The sequence below is a fragment of the Lissotriton helveticus genome, chromosome 8 (genome assembly GCF_964261635.1).
Source record: "Lissotriton helveticus chromosome 8, aLisHel1.1, whole genome shotgun sequence".
Lineage (NCBI taxonomy): Eukaryota > Metazoa > Chordata > Amphibia > Caudata > Salamandridae > Lissotriton > Lissotriton helveticus.
The window spans coordinates 1,150,021,233-1,150,044,653 of NC_136069.1; positions in this window are offsets into that span (position 1 = coordinate 1,150,021,233).

The window sequence follows — 23,421 nt, forward strand, 5'->3', positions numbered from 1 at the left end:
GTCACAAGGGAGAAATCTTAGGAAGAAGTCTTGAGTTCCTTTCGTGGAAAGTAGTTTCAGGATTCAAAGATGATCTGATCTGGAAGGGGGCCAGTTCCTACCTTTATCCTGTAAAAAGGGGCTGGCACGCGACTAAGTCCTGCCCTAGGGGTGGGACTAGGAGGGGGGTGGTTACACCCACTTCCTTGGCGGGCTTTTCCCCAGCACAGGGTCTGGAGTGACCCTGGAACTGGTTCCAGCCAGCCTATGCACAGTGAGCACCGGGGTGCCACGTGCAGTCACCTTCCTCTAAAGCCCTGCCTACCTACAATACACAAAACCCTGTCTGGGACGGTGCTGGCACCGCCCCTGGCAGGAAACCCTTTGTCCTTATCTCCTGCTCTGGGAGGACTCCCAGCAGCAGGAGGGCAGACTTGTGTCTCGGTGGCAGCATCCATTTTGTGGAGCTGAGGCTCTGTTTGACTTTAACCGGGGTTAGGGGTTACATACATGTCGTGTCCCTCTAGAAGGGTGGAATGCTAACCCCGTCGCCAGAATTGGCGAGGGGTTAGTATTCCAATTCGTATGACACCTTACTCGACATGTTTTGATAAAGCGATACCAGAGTTGGCATATAACCGCGAGGATTATAATGCACTTAAGAGTATATGGTATGCGATATCATGGAAACGGCTAAGGGATGGATCCCGAAGGCCGCAGACAGGCTCAGCTCATGCCAGAGCACCATCTCACACGATTCCAAGCACTCTGCCTTCAGGATTGTTAAGGCCTGCCATAGGAGTGACTGATAGGAGATCTGTGTGTCCATTTTAGGGTTAGATATAGGTATACTATATCTAAAGCAAAGGGTGAGTACACCACCTTGCCCCAGCTGTCGTGCAGCCAGTTGTGTCAGTTTAGTTAGTCAGCCCAGGGGTGGCATAATACATGCTTCAGCCCCTGGGAGACTTCTGGGTACACCTCAGCCCTGGGTACAGGGACTTGGAGAGGGCCCAGTGCCAATTCAGTACCTGAGTACAATTTGGATAGAGAGAACAGCTAGGCTGTGGGTCTGATTAGCAGGCCCACAGCCAGGGAAAGTCGTAAACCAGTGCAGCAAAAAAAAGCAAAAATCTGGGTGATCATAGGATTGCAGACCCTACTCTCCTACACCTACCCTTTGTTTGCTCCCCCACTTCTTACCCTCGCATCCGATTTACATTTACTTCTCCATACTGCAGCAGGAGGTGTGCATGTTTCTCTCCAAAGGAGGTTTCAAACTCAGCCTATATTGGATCTGCAACCTCTGAATGCCTTCTTTCGGAAGGGCAAATTCAAAATGCTCACGTTAGCCCAAATCTTGACAGCTGTGAACCCTTCTTGAGACTGGATGGTGTCATTAGACACGCAGGAGGCTTATCTTCATATACTCATCATATGAAAGTGGTCTACTTTGGGTTATCGGTTGCCCATAACAAGGAATAAGAACACTACATTTTCTGATGGATACTTCTAGCTGCTATGTGGTGCCGTGCAGCTTTTCATTGGCCTCTTTCTGCCCTTAAGAGACAGAGTAGATCCGCAAGTAAGCGTGACCCCTGCACATCTACATCTGATAGACTTGTAGCAACAGAGTCCTTCCCTTAGACTATTCCTCAGGTGTCAGATTATATCTGGAAATCCTTGAACAGTACCTCTGCACCCTGGAAGTTAGCATCAATCGGCTCCACATCGGTGTTGTCATCCAGGCCAGAAGTGATATGCGAGGTGCCTATGTAGTGCCACCCCAGCATGTTGACATCAGTCCTTTTAACATGCCATCAGTGAAGATCTGGAGAGCGATACTGTAAGTACTGGGGGTCGCTAGTTGGTTGAGGTAGGTACCTTTGGCCAAATAGGGACCCTTGCTTCCATGTCCGAGAAAGGAAGGACACCTTCTCAGGTAGCCAGGCTCACCCCCTCGGTAGCTTGGGACGAGCAGCCAGGCTTATCTTCAAGGCAAGTGAGTATTTGCAAACACGCTCTCAGTAAACCAATGATGACACCACAAATGGACTCTACACGATTTTCATAAAAACAAGTATACATTTATATAAAAATATACGATGAGACCACACGATAAATCCAACATATGCGTATTTGTAATATTCCTCCTAGCCGGTTATTAGGCCAGCCAGCCCTTGTAAGTTCTGGCGCTATTAATAAGCAATTCTAAATGATCCACTGCAGTCCTAAAGCAAAGCTATGCAGTACGTAATGCAAGAATCAGGCACTTTGCAATGTAAAAATAATGCAGTTCATTATGCAACAATCTGTTCGTAATGCCAAAATAACGCAATGCGTAACGGAACAATCAGGCAGTTCGTTATGCAAACTTATGCAATGCGGAATGCAACAATCAGGCAGTTCGTAATGCAGAAATAATGCAATGTGTAATGCAACAATCAGGCTCTTCGTAATGCAGAAATAATGCAATGTGTAATGCAACAATCAGGCTCTTGGTAATGCAGAAATAGTGCAATGCGTAATAAAACAATCAGGCAGTTCGTAATGCAGAAATATTGCAATGTGTAATGCAATAATCAGGTAGTTTGTAATTCAGAAATAATGCAACGCGTAATGCAACAATCAGGCAGTTCGTAATGCAGAACGAATGCAATTCGTAATACACTCCAGCACCGATCACGGTGCCCTAGACGGTCTCTCCGCCACTAGTACTGACTCGCGGTCAGCTTCCGCCAGCAGATGCCCCCAACACGGGTATGGTGTTATCCAAAGTGCAGCTCCGCACTCCGGCCCGGTACTGCCTCTCCTTGGTAAGTACGGGCTGTGATACAAGCCGAAGCAGAGGCTCGCGCTGCAAGAATTGGAGAGACCGAGTATCCTTCTCCCAGCCCGCCCCAGGTGGCAACACACGTTACCTTGGGGGGGGGTGAACCCGCTCTCCTATCTTCTTCCCACGACTTGGGCCTCCGATGCAACTTTGTGGATTCTGGGCAGTGGGACTCGGGGCCCTCCCTCGACGGGGTTGGTTTGAGGTCCCGCTCTGGCAACGGTGGGCTCGGGCTGGCGGCTCAACTCCTCTGGGGCTGCAGGTCCGGGCTGCTGGAGATACAAAGGTCTCAGGCTGCAACTGGGCACATGCACACAACGTCGCTGAGACTCACTTGAGCTTCGGTTGTGCACGATCACAGAGCACTCCTCACGAATGTCTCAGGCTGCACGAAGCACACACAAACCGCGTCGCTGAGACTCACTTGAACTCCCGGTCCACAATAACAGGGCAATCCTCACAAAGGTCTCATGCTGCACAAAGCTCACGCACACAGCGTCGCTGAGACTCACTTGGACTCCGGGTGCACGATAACATGAAAATCCTCACGAAGGTCTCATGCTACACAAAGCACACACACAGCGTCGCTGACACTGACTTGAACTCCGGGTGTACACGATAACTGGGCAATCCTCACGAAGGTCTCAGGCTGCACAAAGTACACGCACATAGCGTCGCTGAGACTCACTTGGACTCCGGTGCACACGATTACAGGACAATCTTCACGAAGGGCTCAGGCTGCAAAAAGCACACACACGGGCGCACACACACACAGCGCCGCTGAGACTCGCTTGGACTCCAGGTGCCCACAATGTATGTATGTATGTGCGAAACCCTTCCTGGCTTCCCTGAGAGATGGTCCCTTAATGGGTATCTCCAGGGTGAGACCAGGCATCCCCGGCGGTCTGGTGGGGCCGTTAGTGAAGATGAGGCAAGCTAATGCCCAGAGTTGCCGAGTGTGATCGCTGATCAGAGTGGGCACCGAGGCGAGAGAATTATCGAGTCCGACAATCACAGGGCAATTCTTACGAGAGTCTCAGGCTGCAAAAATGTCACGCACACAGCATCACTGAGACTCTCCTGGAGATTTTGTGTTCCGGAGTTTCCGCAGCAGGGAGCCAGCTCACCTCGGGCCCTTGGGAATAAGTTACTTCCGGACACAGCAAAGTCCTTTCAATCAGGGGGACACCGCAAAGTCCCTTTAGCCTCTCCTTGGTTAAAGCAGCAAACTGCAGGCCAGTCCCAGAACACACAGCAAGGGTCAGTCCTTTCCTTCAGTCTCTTCAGCTGTTTCTTCCTTGGCAGAGGTTCCTCTTGACTACAATGTAGGTTTAATCATTTTCAGTCTTGATCAATCCATTTCTCCATTCCAAAATCCAGGTGGTTCTGCTCACACAGTTATACCCCTTGAAGTCTTTGTGTTCAGGGGGGCACTGACCCCTGTACAAACCAGTTCTGTGTGTCTCACGGCCAGGGACACCTTCTTCCTTTGAAAGTGGAGGTCTGGATCCTTAATCACTCAGCAGGAGAGGGAGCCATTGTTTTATGGCAGCAACCCAGGCCTCCCCCTACACTCCGGATGCAGGTCAGCCTGTTGCTGTCTCACCTCCTCCCGTGGGTCAAGACATTTCCGAGATCCTTTCACTTACAGAGCCAGTCAATCCACAACCAGACAGAGACACACAGACATTTTAGAGCACAAAAACCCAGCCACTGCACTATAGGTCCAATAGATGACGAGGACTGGCAATCGGCGCTTTTGTCCCCTCGAGAAACAGCCATCACACAGAGATTCAGGCTGATTCAGCTCAGGATACTCCACCGATCATACATCACAGGGAAGGTTTTGGCAAGAATAGGAGCTAGACCTGTCGACCTTTGTATGAAGGGGTGTGGTCAGCAGGCCACATTTACCATACCCTGTGGAGTTGCCCAAAGATACGTGCCCTTTGGGAGGGAGCATCAGACCACATGCAAACAGATTTCAGAAAAAATATAGGATTAACATCACAACTGGGATTGTTGAACATATGGGAGGCGACTGATCTCAAGGAAATTGAACAGCAATTTACAACACTGGGATACACGTTAGTGAAACGAGAGCTGGCTAGAGGGTGGGGGGAGCGAGCCCACCACTTTTCACCCTATGGGCTAAAAAAATGGACAGATACATGTTGGCAGAGACCGAGATTTTTAAGGCTCGGGGGTGCCTCAAGAAATGGGACAGAAAGAGGTCGCACTGGAATAAATATTGTGGTGACCCCTGTGTCGCCTACTGTTGAAATAGAGATGCATAGAGAAGCGGGGCATGTGGGGAATGTTTAATATTCAATGAGAATTGATTGTCTGCTCGATTATCATGAAAGTGTTGTTGTTTTATGTATATATGGCTATGATTGAAACCAAGAAACAAATGTAATTAAAAAAAATATATATTTTTTTTTAAAAAAGAGAGAGGCTGAGAGCGTCTCTCTCCGAGCCAACACCCCACCCCAGGCGGCGACATACGTTACCTGGGGGAGTGACCTCACTCTCCACTCCTCTTCCCACGACTTAGGCCTCCGATGCAACTTTGTGGATTCCGGGCAGTGGGACTCGGACCCTCCACCGACGGGGTTGGTTCGAGGTCTCACTGTGGCAATGGCGGGCTAGGTTCGCGGCTCAGCTCCTCTGGGGCTGCCGGTCCAGGCCGCTGGCGATACATAGGTCTCAGGCTGCAACAGGGCACAAGCACACAGTGTCGCTGAGACTCTAGCTTCGGTTGTGCACGATCACAAGGCACTCCTCACAAAGGTCTCAGGCTGCACAAAGCATATGCACACAGCATCACTGCGACTCATTTGGACTTTTGGTGTGCACGATAACACGGCAATTCTCACGAAGGTCTCAGGCTGCACAAAGCACATGCACAAACTGTCGCTGAGACTCACTTGGACTCCGGTGCACACGATTACAGGACAATCCTCACGGAGGGCTCAGGCTGCAAAAAGCATAAGCACACAGTGTCGCTGAGACTCTCCTGGAAACTTTTGTGTTCCTGAGTTTCCGCAGCAGGGTGCCAGCTCACCTAAGGCCTTTGGGGATAAGTTACTTCCGTACACAGCAAAGTCCTTTCAAGCAGGGGGATACAGCACACAGCAAAGTCCTTTTAGGCTCTCCTTGGTTAAAGCAGCAAACTGCAGGCCAGCCCCAGAACACACAGCAAGGGTCAGTCCTTTCCTTCAGTCTCTTCAGCTGTTTTTTCCTTGGCAGAGGTTCCTTTTGACCACGAAGTAGTGTCAACCCTTTTCAGCCTTATCCAATCCAATGTTCAGGAGCTTCAGTCTTTGTGTTCAGGGGGCACTGACCCCTGTACAAACCAGTTCTGGGTGTCTCCCTGCCAGTGACACCTTCTTCCTTTGATAGTGGGGGTCTGGATCCTTAATCACGCAGCAGGAGATGGAGCTATTGTTTTATGGCAGCAACCCAGGCCTCTTCACCTCCAGGGGCTACTCCTCCCTCCTACACTCCTGATGCAGGTCAGCCGGTTGCTGTCTCACCTTCTCCTGTGGGTCAAGACATTCCCCAGATCCTATCACTTTCAGATCCAGACAGTCAATCCACAACTAGGCATAAACATACAGAAATGTTAGAGCACAAAAAAACAACCACTTCTCAAACAGTGGTTTCTAAACACACAGTGCAAAAACCACCTTCACAAAAAGATGTGTTATTGAATTGTGAGTTCAGGCACACTTAACTTCACCTTTCCACTTTAAGCCTATGGGAAGATAGGCTGAAAAACATATTACCCAGCTTCGCCATTCCGTCCTATGGGCAAGATGGCCTTTCAACAGTGAAAAACGAAATGGAGAGTATTTCACTGTCAGGACATGGTTCACACCTCAGTACATGTCCTACCTTTCACATACACTTCACCCTGCCCAGGGGGAACCTTGGACCTACCATAGAGGTGTCTGAGGTGCATAGAAAGGGAAGGGTAAGGCCTGGCAAGTGGGTGCACTTGTCAGGACAACATGGCAGTTTAACAAACTGCGCGCAGGCACTGCAGTGGCAGGCCTGAGTTCTCCCTTTAAGGCTACTTGTGTGGTTAGCACAATTAGTGCTGCAGGCCCACTAGTAACATTTGCATTACCAGCCCTGGCATACATAGTGCACTTTACTAGTAAGGCAAACATACCAATCATGGACAACCAATTAACATGACACTTTACACAGGGAGCACTTGCACTTTGACACTGATCAGCAGTGGCAAAGTGCCCAAAGCATCTAAGTTGGCAACACTATGTCAGACAAAAAGGTCTAGGAGGAAAGTAAAAAGTTTAGGGGCACTTTAGCCACAAAGGACCAAGTCCAACAGCTACCTTAGTCCTTTTTTGGACTACCATTCTGTGATAGAGCCCCACCTGTTTTGCTTGTGTTGCCAAAAGCTGGAGCACATCTCCATGGCCTGCCCAGGCTGTACAGCAGTGAATCCCAAGGTGGTCTTAAAGTTCCTGAGTGCGATACACTGGACGACTCTCCACCGCTACAGGCCCTGGTCTCGATAAAGGCTCATACCCGCTCTTGGAAATTGTTCCCACCGGTAGTCGTCTTGCTCCAAATCATCCTCTTTTAAGTCCCAGAAGAAGAAGAAGAAATCGAAGTCAAAATATTATTGGACTTTGCTAGTCAATTCATCAGGCATGGGTATGGTGCCACAAATCAAGGCCCCGCTCCCATGCGTCAGCTGTGGAGTCTGAGTTTGGGTCCAGGAGTCGGAGCGACCCCAGCCAAGTTTAAAGAATTTTTGGAGGTCATGCACCTCATCTGTTGGCGGGCCGACCTCTCTGGAGGGCCTTCAGTCTCAACTGGTTCAGCAGGTGCCCCAACTGGATTCCCGCTGGTGGGTTCGCCATCAGCACCAGTAGGCCCTGTGAATATGTTTCCAGATCGGCTCTGGTCGTAAGCCAGCGACCTTCACTTAAGTCTGTTCCATTGGCATCAACCCCATTGTCGTACTCTATTCCGATATGGAGCCGAACCGGTGTTGCCTGACGTAGACTTCAGTGCTGACCGAACCAAGACCATCCATGTCATAGACCAGCCCTGTGGGGCGGATCTGATGATCCTTATGGTGACCCTGACCTGCTTGAACAGACCCTGGCTGAGGATAACTAGTATGAGGAACCAGCGGATGCTAGTTTTATGGACACTTATCCTGACACTGGCCTAGTCTCTCCTCCTAGTGTGACTACAGACAAACAGGATTTCTTTGCCAGGTTAGTGAGGAGGGTGGCCAAGGTTCTGGACCTTACACTTCCCTTGGTGCAGTGAAGTCTAACAACTTGACAAAGATGCTTCAACCCGGGGTGGACCACACTGAACCTCTTCTTTTTAATGATGTCCTCATTGATCTTCTTTTTTTTTTTATAAACTTTTTTTTTTCTTCAAATAAGAAAAGGCAAAGCACCATAGAGCAATCACATACAAGGCAATTCAGCAGTGTTATTCGTACAGTTTCAGGAATATACACGAGTTAAAAAATGTTTGGCGTTTCAGTGTCCATCCGAGAATTAAAACCATTTTATACAATAACATAGTTGTCACTCAATTAGCTCGTCAACATTCCTGATCGTGGGGGGTTCACAGATGTTACCTCTATATTCGTTCCATTTAGTCCATACCGCCACCCATTTTTTCGGGCATCCCCTAGCCACATACACCGTCTTTTCTTGCACCATGCTCCAATCCATGTCTTTCTGCCAGGCCCACAGTGTAGGTGGTGTGGCCGCCCCCATAATCTCGCGATGTTTCTTTTTGCTATTGCCAAACCCAAGGTGGCCCAAACTTTGCCCTTCGCGGGGATGTCGGAGGGCTCCCAAATATTAAGAAGGCACCTTTTCACCTCAGGCCTCAATTCTACCCCCCACTCTCCTTACATACAATCAAGCACCTGTGCCCAATAAGATTGTACTTCCCGGCATTCCAACAATATGTGCAAAAAGGTTCCCACCTCTCCGCACTCCCTACGACAGAGTCCGTCATCACTGCGTCCCATCAGAACCAGCCTGGTGCCGGAAATATACACCCTGTGGAGTATCTTCAATTGAATCAGTCGTAATTTGGCTGGTATTGCTATCTCTTTTGGGGACGCTAGCGCCTCGCGCCATTCTTCGTCGTCGATTTCAAGGCCGTCAGCCTCCCATTTTTCCCTAAGGGCCAATAATGGGTCGGGGGTATGATTTATGAGTTTTTTATATGTGAGCGATATGGCCTTTTCAGGGAGATGGCCATCCAGCAGTCTGTCCTCTAGTGGTGAGAACTCGGGGAGTGCGTTCCCGGGGGAATGTTGGCCTGCAGTGCATGCCAGACTTGCATGTATCGGAAGTGTTCTGTCCTAGCAAGGTCATACGTGCGCTGAAGGGTGTCAAATGTGAGTACTCCCTCTGGGCCCCATAAGTCCCTGATTCGGGAAATACCTAATAAATCCCAGTTCCTAAACCCCTTCGTGCGACTAAGGGTGCCTAGCTTCTCAGAGGCCCACAATGGGGTTGCCTGGGTGAGTCAGCCCAATTTCTTATGGGCTATGTGCCACAGCTGGACAGAATGTTTAGTCCGCCCCGACAATCTATACCGTCCGGGTCTAGAGTAGAGAGCCGCCTCAAAGTTCCCCCCTGGAAGGAGCCACCTATCCATTTCATATCCCTGGTCGTTACCTGCACAGTATGTCCCTTGATTGACGGCCGACAGGTGCGCGGCCCAGTAGTATTTCCTAATGTCTGGAAGTGCTATCCCTCCATCAAACCAGCCCAACGTCCATTTCTGGAGGGAGATATGGGAGTGCACCAGTCCAAAGAAGGTCCCTCTGGGTCGCCACCTCAATGGCGGCAAAGTATTTATTTGGAACTAGGTCCGGGTGGTTTTGGAGGGCGACTGATCTCCTTCTTGGGGCCTGTGCACATTGTCTTCTGCCATCTCCCTACTCCTGGATTCCCAGCTTTCCTCAAACAGCACCCCACAGAACCTGGTTGTCTTTGCCTTCCCTGCCAAGGTCAACCCTGACGCATTCCCTACCGCACCACCCGATAGGGAATCCAAGAGGCTTGACACCTTGTGAAAGAGCATTTTCTCTTCCACCAGCCTTGTACTCTCACACAGTCTCGGACTCAGTTGCGCAAGTGCTACCTTTGGTCATGGAGGAGGCCAGAGCCATCCTGTTTCAAACTACTGCCGATGGCGGAGACGCAGCAAATTCTTTGATAGGCTGCAGCCTGAAAACGCGCGGTAGAGCGATTGCTTAGTTGGTGGCACTTCGTCGTCATGCCTGGCTGAAATCAACTGGCTTTTAGAGGGGATGCCTAGGCATCCCTGATGGACCTGTCCTTCACTGGCACTCGCCTGTTAGATAATAAGGCAGATTTGGCATTCGAGAACTTGAAGAACAGCAGGTAAGGAATCTGTGGCTAGAAATCTCTATCAGATGAACAAGTTACTTACCTTTGGTAACACCGTATCTGATAGAAACTCTATCTAGCGGCAGATTCCTTACTGACCTTCCCTGCTTCTGCGAACCATTTTTTCTGCTTGAGAAAGGTCCCAGTGGGTTTTTGGTGGCCGCACACTAGTCCATCTGTTCCTGCCATGGTTCTGTGCTTCTGGCATGGAAATGTCACAAAAAGTATCTGTCACCGAGCTGGGGTTGCACCTATATAGGCACTGCCCACATCACTTCTGTCATGGTCCACACCATCTAATGGCATGCAGAGATACTGCTCGAGATTTTCCGGATTCAGTCTGACTCCTGGGGAATATTCTAAATTAAAGAGTCTGTATCTGGAGTCTACTGCATACGGTGTTACTGAAGGTAACTTGTTAGTCAATTTCTTTTGTTTCATCCTTGGAACATGGATCCTGATTTCTGCTCCCTTTTTTCCCATTAGTTGACAAGTTTTTCTAAACAATTCCAGTGTGCAAGGGATCAATGCCCCTTGCTAAAAGTACAGAGCTCAAGCCATGCAATGACTTTCATAAACATATGTCAGTGACAGACCTGCACAAGGTGTCTCTCTGGTGTTTGGAATAGAAGCACGACTTGGTCATGTAAGTAATTTGCGACCATGCACTGCAGTGGCGCTGGCACTAATTTTCTTTCTCGGTTCCAAGATCTGTGGCAGCCCCCTCTTTGTTGATGCCGGTCTTGACGTCGCTGGCTGCCAAGGTGGATCCTCTTTCGACTTTGGTCTTGGAACCCAAGCTAACTCCACCTAGACCCCAACTGAGTTTGTGTTGTGAATTCGCTCTAGCGCACTTGGTTGCCATACAATCTGATTCAGTCAAAAATCTCCAGCTACCAAAAAGCAATCATCAGTTGCTCCAAGGACAGCAGAAGAGACACAGGCAAGGATGGTGGGACCCCCTCAAATAGTTAATTATGGCCGAGGAACAGAGGGGCAGAGAAAGCTAACACTAAGAAAGAGTGTTCCACATAGGCCGTATTATTTTAACACTGATATAAATCTCAATTTTATTTTTAGAAAAGGTGACAGATACACAACATACTGTTTAGTTATTCTTCAAAAATAAGAAGTTTATTATTTTCATCATTTTCATCTTATAAATGCTTATATATTTTTTTTAATAAAGTATAAATTCATTTTTTGGAAAGTCATTTTATCACAGATACAATACAATTTTCTAAAGATATATACAATTTCACAAAAAGAAGGGAGAGAAAAAACAATCTATATAATTCTGTAAATGCAAAACAAACACAAAATACATTAAATAAATAAATAGACCCCTGGAAAAACACACTCAAGCATACAACAACTCACACTATCATACACATACTTCATCCACTACAAAACGACTGAAAGAAGGGAAACTGGAATCAAAATGGCAGAGTAGTCGTGCCAAGTAATCTGTCTCAAGAAATGAGAACCAGCACTGGGTCGACGCGCGTTTTGGCGGCTAGGGGCCACCTTCATCAGGACCTCTATCAGATGATGTAATCCACTTAACCAGGGGACAGTTAAAACAGAAGCCCACTCATAGATCTTGATTCATAGGGTTCTACAATGGAGGTAACATGATCATGTGGTTGTAATATTTTAGATGTAAAGAACCACAGTAATAAAAGCTAAAGTACGTAGTTTCTTCTTCCATGTATAGGAATTCATCGGAAGCGAACAAAATAGTCAGCATAGAGGACTGTGCAGGATATTCATCTTTAAGTATAGTCGAAACGATATGAGTTTATATATTTTCTCGTTATTGCAGTGAGAAAGATCCGCCGGAATAAATGCTTCTATCCGGATATTTGTCATTGGTATAATCCACAAAGTAGCAGATCGAAGGTCTCGCCTGTCCGCTGTCCTCAATGCCTGCCCATACCATTCAATCCTACCTGACTTCACAGCATTTTGTGTTATATGACCTTCGACCCAGATTCCATTACATGTACTATTACATTAATCTTAACCTTGATGAGATCACAGGAAGTAATACCAATGTCAAAGAAGTATTGGCAAAGCTGATAGGTTTAAATCTTGCCCTGGCCCAGCTTCAAGCTCATCCAAACACGTGGACGTGTGCAGAGCTATCCTAATGAATATATTTTCTAACCAGCAACAAGAGAAGCTTCCAAACCCTCATTACTGTCTTTACTCTGTAGACATCTGAAGACATCAGGATATTCCCTTCCAGTAATGTGATATACAAGAGCTCTCACAGTGCACCTACACCCTGAGTTGAAGTGTGCCCTGGCTTTGCAGTACTGCGATGCCCACAATGCTCCGCTATCCTGATTTGCATAATACTCTATAGAGTTTCAGTACTAAGACTTAAGTGCTGGGGATCCCATTCGGGCATTATCCCTGTTAGCACCTACCAGCACGACGGAACGAAAGTAGAAAGAATAACGGAACGAAAGAGTAACTGGATCGAGTAACTGGATTAACTAATGACCCCTGAAATGCCCCGCGATCGGACTTTCGATTCTGACACCCTCATCGCTGACGCCATGCTGCTGAGCCGACACTGCGGACCACCCTGCCACCAGCCCTGCACTGGATCCAAGACGGCATAAGAGTGGCGCGTCACAGGGGCGGCTGAAACTCCAGGAGCCTGTTCCAGACAGCTCGACGACTTCGGAGGGCTGGAAGAGGCCCCCCGCTACAAGGCGGAGGAAGGCACTGGAGCCCGCGCAGAGGCGGCTAAAGCTCCGTGAGCCTGCTGAGCCGGAACCGCCCGCCCGCTCCACCGCAGTGAGACGCAGTGAGTCTCAGAGGCTACGGAGGGCTAAGTAAAGCCGCAGCAGAGGAGCTACAGCGAACGCCAGAGGATTGAAAGTGGCCCCCCCACCGTCCGCTCCACGGTGGAGGACGCCGGCTGCTACGAAGGAGCAGTTCCCCCCCCCCCCTCCTCCCCCTCCCCCTCCGCACCGCAGCACCGGAGACAGGACACGGGCTCAGGAGATGGATGCGCCCGGAGGGTATCGCACCGCCGCTGCCCAGGGGAGCGACTGAGGAGAGCCCTGAGACCAACAACGGGAGCGGTTCTGTGACAGAAGACTGAAGCCTGCCCCCATCGGCGTCGTTAGATACCGGGTGATTACCTACGCTGCGTCTCATGGTGATACAGGCTTGGAGCCACGATCTGATCTAATCTGTGGAGTTCAATCACAAGCAATTCACAAATTTTAGCAAATCGGAAGGGACTGAGACACTGTGTGGAATAATGCATTGCTTCTGAAAGACTCTACGGTCGGACTCAGGGGGCACACAGAGACTTGAGGTATTTGTATTTCTCCTACCCGCCTGCTCACTTTTAAACTACCTCCTCTGTCCAAAATGGCTGGAGCCATAAACCTGTAACAATAAATCCCCCTCCCCCCCACGGTACCTCTGTCCACGAGGCTCCTCAATTTAACTCCCCCACACAGAGATAAGCATTCCTCCCAGATAGCTGGAGCATTGCTGGCTCGGATAGAAAGTGAAACTCCTCCCCCTAGGCTTAAAGTAATAGCAGCAGACAGAGGACTAATATCTCCACCTCCCCTGCATGCATGAAGGAGAGGGGGTACTGCTCTTCTATGCTAGCTAAGCAACAGCAACAAACAGAGGACTAATGTCTCTATCCCACCTATTTGGCGGACATGTTTGACTATTCTCTCTCATGGGCGGACATCCTGGATTAGTCATTTTCTTCTTTATCTGAACACTCGCCAAGAATTAATCACTCTAGACTAATCACAACTACTGAGTACTTGGCTCAGTTAGGTATCTACACCCTCTTGTGAAAGAATGCCTGCCTATTATTGTATTATTATTCTCTTAACTATACTCTGAACATATGTAATGCACAGAATGCCACCTCATATATGCAAGAATGTCTGGTTATTATTGCAGTACACTCCCAGCTTTACTCTAAACATTTGCAATGCACAGATTGCTACATCATATCTGAAAGAATGTTTCCTAGTTTTGCAGTATTGTACCTATACCTGTATGTTGAACACTTGTAATGCGCAGATTGCGACCTCATATACCTTTTACCGCAGTATTATTCTTCTACCTGTATTTTGAACATTTGTAATGCAATGCTACTTCATTTACCTTGGTTGCTAACTAATGTCATTTCTGCTCTCTATGATTTTGGATTCTTGATGGTGGCACTACCCCATATATATATCTGGTTGATCACCAGTTACGCTGTTGTACTCTATAACCTATTGTAACCTATTGTATGTATATGTTTCTCTGCACACTCTTACATTTGGGATACGCCGATTGATCACTAGAACTATTCTTACACCGTATAACCTACTGTATGTTTTTGTTTTTCCTACACATGTGTACCACTATAGTGCATTCTCCTAGTCCCACCTAAACCATCATCGCAACATGGATCCCCCCCATCCCCCCCCATTCTCAGTCCCCATTACCCTCTCACCTCCTTTCTTAGTATAACTCCCCCTCCCCACAACATGACCACTCCCAATCCCATTTGCCCTCCTACTCTCAGCCCCCATTACCCTTCCTGCACCCCCACCTCGACTATCAGTCTCCCAGCATACACCCTGACCCACCCACCTACCATCATTGCCCTCACTCACACCACCAACCCCCTCCCCACCTCATACACACCCCTCCCGACCAAAACATCCCTTCTCCCTAACACCCTCCCGTACACCAACACAACGCACACCTCCTCGAACACCAGCCCACGCTCCCACCTGCACACGAATTTCCTGGTCAGCCATTCCCCTCAGACGGCCGCCCCCACCTCCACAACCTACCCCACGGTGGACAACATCATGGCCACCCTTGCTCAGATCAAAGATGACATACACAACATCAAGGAACTACTCGCCACACACCCCATACACCCCTCACCCACCTCCCCTCCCAACTTATTCCCTACCCACCCGGCTGACTCACTCACTCAACACGCCCCAAACCGGGCGTCAATCCCCGCTCTTAGACGCAGCAAATACCCTCCTCCCCCTCTTCGCCCCTGCAACACCCCACACAACTACACCTCCCCGCCCAACGGGTCCTCCATCCTTCCGTCGAACTCTCTCACTCAACCTTAATCATTTTTATTAATTGTCTGATTCCCACATGTTTAACTTTGTAGCCATTTACGTGTGCCATTTATTTGTACTATTTTGTACATAGGTTGGCTTGTAGCCACCTATTTGTACCATTTATACTATGTGACCTATTGATTTATCTGTCTGACTATGCGTCCCCAGGTACTCCTCTTTGTAAAGCGCTCTGATATCCGCAAGGATCTTGTCCGCGCTATATAAAACTTTCAAAATAAAATAAATAAATAAATAAAATAAGACATCTTAGAGCTATTATAGTGACTTACAGTGCGCATTGCCACTGCAGTACTGAAGCATGCATTTATGTAAAGCAGTTTTCACCAAGTACATTGTTTCTATATGTAGCCTTGAGTTTGGAAGCGGCAGCTTTGAGCACTTGCTATATGGCAAAGAGGAGTGTGTGTCTCTGTCAGGAGTAGTAACTGAACCTCTGGCAGTGGCAACCCCTATAGGACGTCCCTATTTTCAGGGTGAGAATGAAGAGGGAAGTGACTTATTTAATCACGTATGTGATGGGTTTATTTTCTCTGGGTCCAAAACACAATCAAAGTTCAAATGTGCACATTAGCATCAACACGTTTCCAAATGCTTAGAAATTAGTAAAATTTAGAATTTACTCTTAAAGTATAAGTAATCCTACAGTAGCAATTTTATGGCTTTTTTTTACTACGTTTTGTGAATAGGACAATGGAATCCGGAAACATGAGCTCTTATTTCAACTTCCACTTTTTTTCTGTTCATGAAAAAATAAAATGTCTTTTGTCACTCCTTGTATGAAAATCCACCGTGCACTGAAATGCATGCAGGGAAAAAAGACCTAAATCTCAATTTTTTTATTTAAAAAAAAAAAAAGACGCCATCACCCGCAGGGTAATTCAGGCGGTATACATAATATTGCAATTTAAAACGCATACTCAAACTGTGGTCTGTCTTTCAGTTTGACAAGATTGCTTCACACCAAAGGCAAAACCGCAGTTAGACAAAGCCTTCAGCTTCCTTCCACCCAAGGTTGTTGAGAACATATTAGAAAAGCAGGACTTGCCCGTGGACAAAGATGCATGTAAGGCGTCAAACCACTTCCGGTGTAAGCAAAGCTCAGTTTCCCATGTTATATAACATTTTCATCCTTTTAGTACAGAGTGTCTTTATTATTTTGAACAAAAGTACTAGGAAATGTTCGTGATTTATGCAACTTCCTGTCCCGGCTTCACTAATGACATTCATTGGGCAACAGCCTTCACATCACGCATGCACTAATAATAATAATATGTGTTCGTATAGATTAGATAGTGTTTGAGTTTTAGAAACTGGACTTCCATATCATGTACCAAATTTTTATAAAAACAAAATGAAATGAACAATGGAGGCTGTAAGAGATATGAGAAATGTGAATAAAATGTTTTCCAACTGACTCTTTACGGGGGTCCAGTAGAATAGCAAGGCCTCTGAGGTTCCTCAACCGGAAGGGTGGGACGATTGGATGATGGGCAGGACGGAATTAAGGAGAGAAGTAAATGAGAATGGGGTTTGACAGAGCGGGTGGATGAAGCTGTAGACATGAAATAGAAGAAAGCCTACCAGCGACAAGCAAGGGCAGCGGGCCACAGGTCGATGGCACGATCTTAAGGTCCTCTATGTTGGGGCGCGGTGATAGGGCAAAGCTCTCTCAACCAAAGAAACATTTGGAAGAGTCAACATTAGTTCTAATGGTACAGACGAGTGAAAGGGTAGATTTGCCAATGTCTCGCCATACCTCATGCATTGTTCAGTCTGTGGTAGAGCCGAGAGCTGGCTGTCTGGTTGCTGCATCTGAACTTAGACACAGAAGGGTCAATGAACACGCAGAATGGACAGAGAATGGTGTGTTGGGTTACGCAGATGAAAGGCAGAACAAGGAGTTTGGTATTTAATGTACTGCTGTGAGAAAGAGGTTTATTAGTAGGGGTGAATTGGTGTCCACCACAAGTAATAAAGTCACTATCTTGCTAAGTCCAGTCGAAGATTTCAGTAATTTAAACCTGAGCTCAAGCCCTGGTGGCTAGGTCACAGAGCACCCCGGCTTAACTTAGAGACACAGAACGGTCAATAAAGACACAGAATGGACAGAGAATGGTGTGTTGGGTAAAGAAGATAGATGAGAGACAGAAGACAAGGAGTTTGGTAAAATGTTTAATGCACTGCTGTGAGAAAGAGGTTTATTAGTTGGGGTGGATTGGTATCCACCACCAGTAATAAAGTCACTATCTTGCTAGGTCCAGTCGAAGATTTCAGTAATTTAAACCTGAGCTCACCCCTGGTGGCTATGTCACTGAGCACACCAGCTTAGTTTAGAGAAAAAGTGTAAAGCACTTAGAAGGACCAAAACTGTTTAAGTTGACAAATCAGCACGATATAAATTCCACTCCAATTTAGGAAAATACAGTAAAATGTGAAACATAAAACTAAACCATAATGACAAAAATCAAATAAGAGTACCAGGAGATATGAATTTAACATTTTTTTAAAAAGTGCAATTAACGCCAAATATCATAAAGAGCCGATGGTCGTTTTCTGTTGTGGTGGTCTTGGACTTAGGTGTGATTTGATGGTGACTGTGATCCAGCTAAGGTATGATACACCAGGTCGATTGGCCCCACTAGTACTTGGAAGCAGGGGACACCCTGTATCTGGATTAATGTGGGGCAAGTACACTAAGCCCCAGGGACACCGAAAGCAAGATGTGACCTCCAACAAAGAAGGTAAGTTCAGTCCATTAACACTGGTGGTCTGGCTGCAACTGCCACCCCACTGAACATAAATCCGCCTCCTAACATTCCCACATTTGGAATCCGTGAAACACATTCTGCCAACAAACCCCCCCCCCCCCCCCCGACACTTGTGCCTGATGGAGTAGGCGTTGGCAGGAGGTGGAACAGTACAGTAACTGTCGATATGGAGTGCATTTTCCCTTGCACAGTGGGAGACCTGCCCAGATAAAGAACAGACCCATAAGTAGCCAGAAGAGGCTGGGTTGGGCCACTTCTTTCATTTAGTTTTTTTTTGCCAGTATAGGTAATCGCAAAGTTGGGGGTCTAACACTGACCCTAAGGATATCCCTTTAGACTGAAATGCACAGTAGGGGTTATCGCAAGAGAATGAGCTAGCAGACTTGGTGGCTTTCTGTTGAGGTTAACCATTCTTTCTACCTCAGACATAACTGCTGCTCAAACTCAGCGCAGCCAATTAGGGAAGAGTAATGCCACCAGTATTGCCTCAATGTTTTATGAGGGTCAAGCTATTGAGCGGTCTCCTGCAATTGCTTTAGCACCTGCAGCCGAGCGGGAGAAAAGGGCAACCAGTCTTCAAAGCAATTGGCCAATGCAGATATTATTTCAGCATACATCTTCTCTTCTGCCTCCTTGGATGGTGGGCATATGAACCTTTCGGACTTAAAAAAAAAAAAAACTACATTTAAGGGATTGTTACAAGAAAGACTGTCCACTTCTTGATTGGCCAAGTAACATTGAAGTTTTTTTTAGTACAACTTTCAGTTTTAGCTTCTACTGCAACACTTGAGACCACCGTCTTTCACTGCTCCTTCCACTTTGGTGAATGAACATCTGTCACTAGAGACCCCACCCTCCCACCTGGCAACCCCCTTACCCCCAACGAGAGCTCCATAACTTGGGGACAGTATTATGGATATAGGATACTATCAAATAAAAATTTAAATAGCGGTGGGGTGCCTATGGCTATTTGCTCAACCCAACCTGCTACACCGGTTGTGGTTAATCTGCCCCCTGAGGCGAATGTTGTTATAATGTCACATTTTCTGACCTTACCATATATTGTTGTGGAGTCTATCACTCAAAAGAAGAATAAGGTTGTCCACTGGTTAACTAGGCAATTACATTTTAACAAAAATTGTAATGAGACATGAAATAATATGTGTATGAAGAGTAGCTTGGATAGGTCCTGCACTAAAAACCTTTAGAGGAGACAGTATTATCATAAATGTCAGGCATCCCAAGATGTCCAGCACACATTTTATCTTGTGCTACTCACAGGCTAGGTTGTTACCTTGGCTTAACTAGTATTGTACTACAGTTTTCTTTGTTATAAACCTCTTCTATTCTACATAGACTTATTGAGCGCTGGTAGCAGATTCCAGTCCCTGGTTATGTCTAGTCAATGTATCAGTCTCAATTCTATTTCATCCGCTAACCGACGTAAAACATCTAGATTGACAGGATGTCCCAAAGGGTCGTCTGAATAATGACAATATTCCATTTGATTCTAATGAAGAATGTTTTCTTTATCATTCATGGCTGGTTTGCATTTCTCCTCTGTTTTAAATGAGATAAGCTGGAATACTGCCAAAATCAAAATCGATGATACAAGGGTATTTGACATTGTAATGTTGCAGGAGACTTTGGCTTCTGAAGAATTTTTTTTGTGAGGGCTTTAATTGCTACTATGCATGTACCATACCTTTAAAAACAGGTAAAGCCAAAGGTGTCCTATTCTATTGGTTTAGGGTATCATTAGAATGCCTTGACATGATTAGGAACATTTCGGAATACATTCATTTGTGTCTTTCCATTGGTGGTCGCCCAGGCGATGTCACAGATATTTTTGTTAATTTGGAAGTCTCATCAGGAATTCCCTCCTGAAGCCATCAAAGCCTTTACAGATAACCTCCCCTCGAAGGTATGATGCTGTGTGCTCCCATGCCATTAAAAGCTTACACACGGCTCTTAATAGAAGCCATAGAAATGGGGAGGAAATTGCAAGGTGTATAGCTCAAAAAGTTATTCTCAAAAAAGAAAGCAGATGATCTGAGGAAAGAGACATGGGAAAGTTTGGTTGCTTCGTGTTGCCTTTAAGACATCAACAGTATGTAAAAAAGGTTATCGCCAAGATCTGCAATGCAAAATATCGATTTTACTGCTAGAGTCAAAGGTCAAAGTAGTGGGCTGAATAGTCCTGCAACAAATTCTCTCATGAAGAGCTAAGTTTATTTTGTCTGAGGTCCAGTATGTTTTCAGGGAGGGGTTAGGAACAATGGAACAGTGTGTCAATCTTCACCTAATAGGGAGCCAGTATACTGGAGCCAAGGGGGCACTATGTTTGTATTGTCTCAGTAATGCGTTCGAAGGTGTGAATCGGTCTAAACTCTGAGGTCAATTAATTGTTTTAGGTCTAGATCAATAGTTGGTTGATGTTCTACAGGCATTTCACACAGATGTTTCAGCCTCTGTCCGGAATGGTGAACTTGGGAAATGTAGGAAATCTTTTACCCTGGATTGAGCTTTTCGACAGTGATGTGTTTTAGCCTCCAGTCTATTTCTTTTATACATAAATAAATCAAGCTCCTTTCTTACACAACATAGACAAGGCATGCTTCTGTTTAAAACTAAACCTGGACCAACACTCTTGTGCAGATGAATCTATTCTCATGTTGCATACTCCTAATGGCCTCACCGCATAGCTGATAATTCTGTATTTTGTATGGATTGGATGAATTCGACCCAGAGACCAACCTGACTCAACAGGTTGGCCTATGGCCCTAAGAATGTGAAGACTAGACCCATACACATTAAAGGAATGAAAAATGGCAAAGTCTCTGGGTTTTCGTACTTGGGGGTAAAATATGATTCAGAGAGCTCATGATCCCCTTGTCTTAACTGTAAGTGGCAGATATTTAGCAAGAATGTGGGCTGTCTGTTTAATCTTGCCCCAAATCGAGGCTGTAAACCTCTACCCCCAGTCCTACTTTGACATACAGTGCCGGTATTTGGGGTCAGTCATGTATACGTCCTTCAGGCCAAAGAAAATCGCTTTTGCAGACATCTTTCAACATTTCCTCCAATTAGTTCACCCTTTTTTATTTTTATTTAGAAGAAATTGGGCCTTAGTGATGTAGGGGACTCTGTAAAGTTAGCCCCTGTCCTCTTGTGGATATCTGTCTGGAATACATTCATGAGAACTTAAACCGATTACCGAAGACCATCTAGCGTGTGACTATGGCTTAAAAATTCATTGGCATTGATATATTAAAACCGTAATGGAAGAGGTAGACAGACCATCACTATTTTTAAATCCTCATTGAATTTCTAAAAAAGATAAATCTTGAGTAAAGAATATCTTTGAGGGGCACATGTGCTACTCAAGGGATGGGGTTGAACTAATTAAACCTTCAATATTGCAAACTATTATGGACTTGGAAGCATATTTAGCACTAAATCTTCTTCCCTGGGAGAGAGCACACATAACTAGATTGATATCAATCAATCAATCATTTGTAAAGCGCACTACATACCTGTGAGGGTTTCAAGGCGCTGAGGGGGGGGGGTTGCAGTTGCTACTGGTCAAGGAGCCAGGTCTTAAGTCGTCTCCTGAAGGTCAGCAGGTCTTCGGTTTGTCGTAGGTTGAGGGGGAGGGTGTTCCAGGTCTTGGCGGCGCGGTGGGAGATGGACCTGCCTCCGGATGTGGATCTACAGATGCGCGGGACCGTGGCCAGGGTGTGGTCAGCGGAGCAGAGTTTCCTGTTGGGTACGTAGAAGGAGAGTCGACTGTTGAGATAAGCTAGGCCGGTTTTGTGGAGTGCCTTGTGTGCGTGGACCAGGAGTTTAAAGGAGATTCTTCTGTCGACAGGGAGCCAGTGCAGGTTCCTCAGGTGGTGGGTGATGTGGTCGCGGCGCGGGACGTCGAGGATTAGGCTTGCGGAGGCGCTCTGGATTCTTTGTAGTCTGTTGATGAGCTTGGACAAGGCTCCAGCGTAGAGGGTGTTTCCTTCATGGTGAGTTTTGAGTTGAGGATGACTCCCAGGTTGCATGCGTGGTCGGTAGGGGCTAGGGGGGGTCCCTAGTGATGCGGGCCACCAGGAGTCGTCCCTTGCTGAGGGGTTGGGCCGAGGATGAGGATCTCTGTCTTGTCGGAGTTCAGCTTAAGTCAGCTTTCCTTCATCCAGTCGGCAACGGCCTTCATTCCCTGGTGGAGGTTGTATTTGGCGGTGAGAGGGTCCTTGGTGAGGGAGAGGATCAGCTGCCTCCGGATGTGGATCTACAGATGCGCGGGACCGTGGCCAGGGTGTGGTCAGCGGAGCAGAGTTTCCTGTTGGGTACGTAGAAGGAGAGTCGACTGTTGAGATAAGCTAGGCCGGTTTTGTGGAGTGCCTTGTGTGCGTGGACCAGGAGTTTAAAGGAGATTCTTCTGTCGACAGGGAGCCAGTGCAGGTTCCTCAGGTGGTGGGTGATGTGGTCGCGGCGCGGGACGTCGAGGATTAGGCTTGCGGAGGCGCTCTGGATTCTTTGTAGTCTGTTGATGAGCTTGGACAAGGCTCCAGCGTAGAGGGTGTTTCCGTAGTCGAGTCTGCTGCTGACTAGGGCCTGGGTGACTGTTTTCCTCGTGTTTGTCGGGATCCATCTGTAGATCTTGCGGAGCATGCGTTGGGTGTTGAAGCAGGTGGAGGAGACTGCGTTGACTTGTTTGGTCATGGTGAGTTTTGAGTTGAGGATGACTCCCAGGTTGCATGCGTGGTCGGTAGGGGCTAGGGGGGGTCCCTAGTGATGCGGGCCACCAGGAGTCGTCCCTTGCTGAGGGGTTGGGCCGAGGATGAGGATCTCTGTCTTGTCGGAGTTCAGCTTAAGTCAGCTTTCCTTCATCCAGTCGGCGACGGCCTTCATTCCCTGGTGGAGGTTGGATTTGACGGTGAGAGGGTCCTTGGTGAGGGAGAGGATCAGCTGCGTGTCGTCGGCGTAGGAGATTATGTTGAGGTCGTGCTGTCGGGCGATGCGTGCTAGTGGTGCCATGTAGATGTTGAACAGCGTCGGGCTGAGGGAGGATCCCTGTGGGATGCCTCCGATGATCTCGGAGGCTTCGGAATGGAACGGGAGAGGCGGACTCTCTGAGTTCTGCCGGTGAGGAAGGAGGTGGTCCAGTCCAAGGCCTTCTCTCGGATCCCTGCATCGTGGAGGCACGTGGGTAGTGTGCGGTGGCAGACGGTGTCGAAGGCGGCGGAGAAATCCAGGAG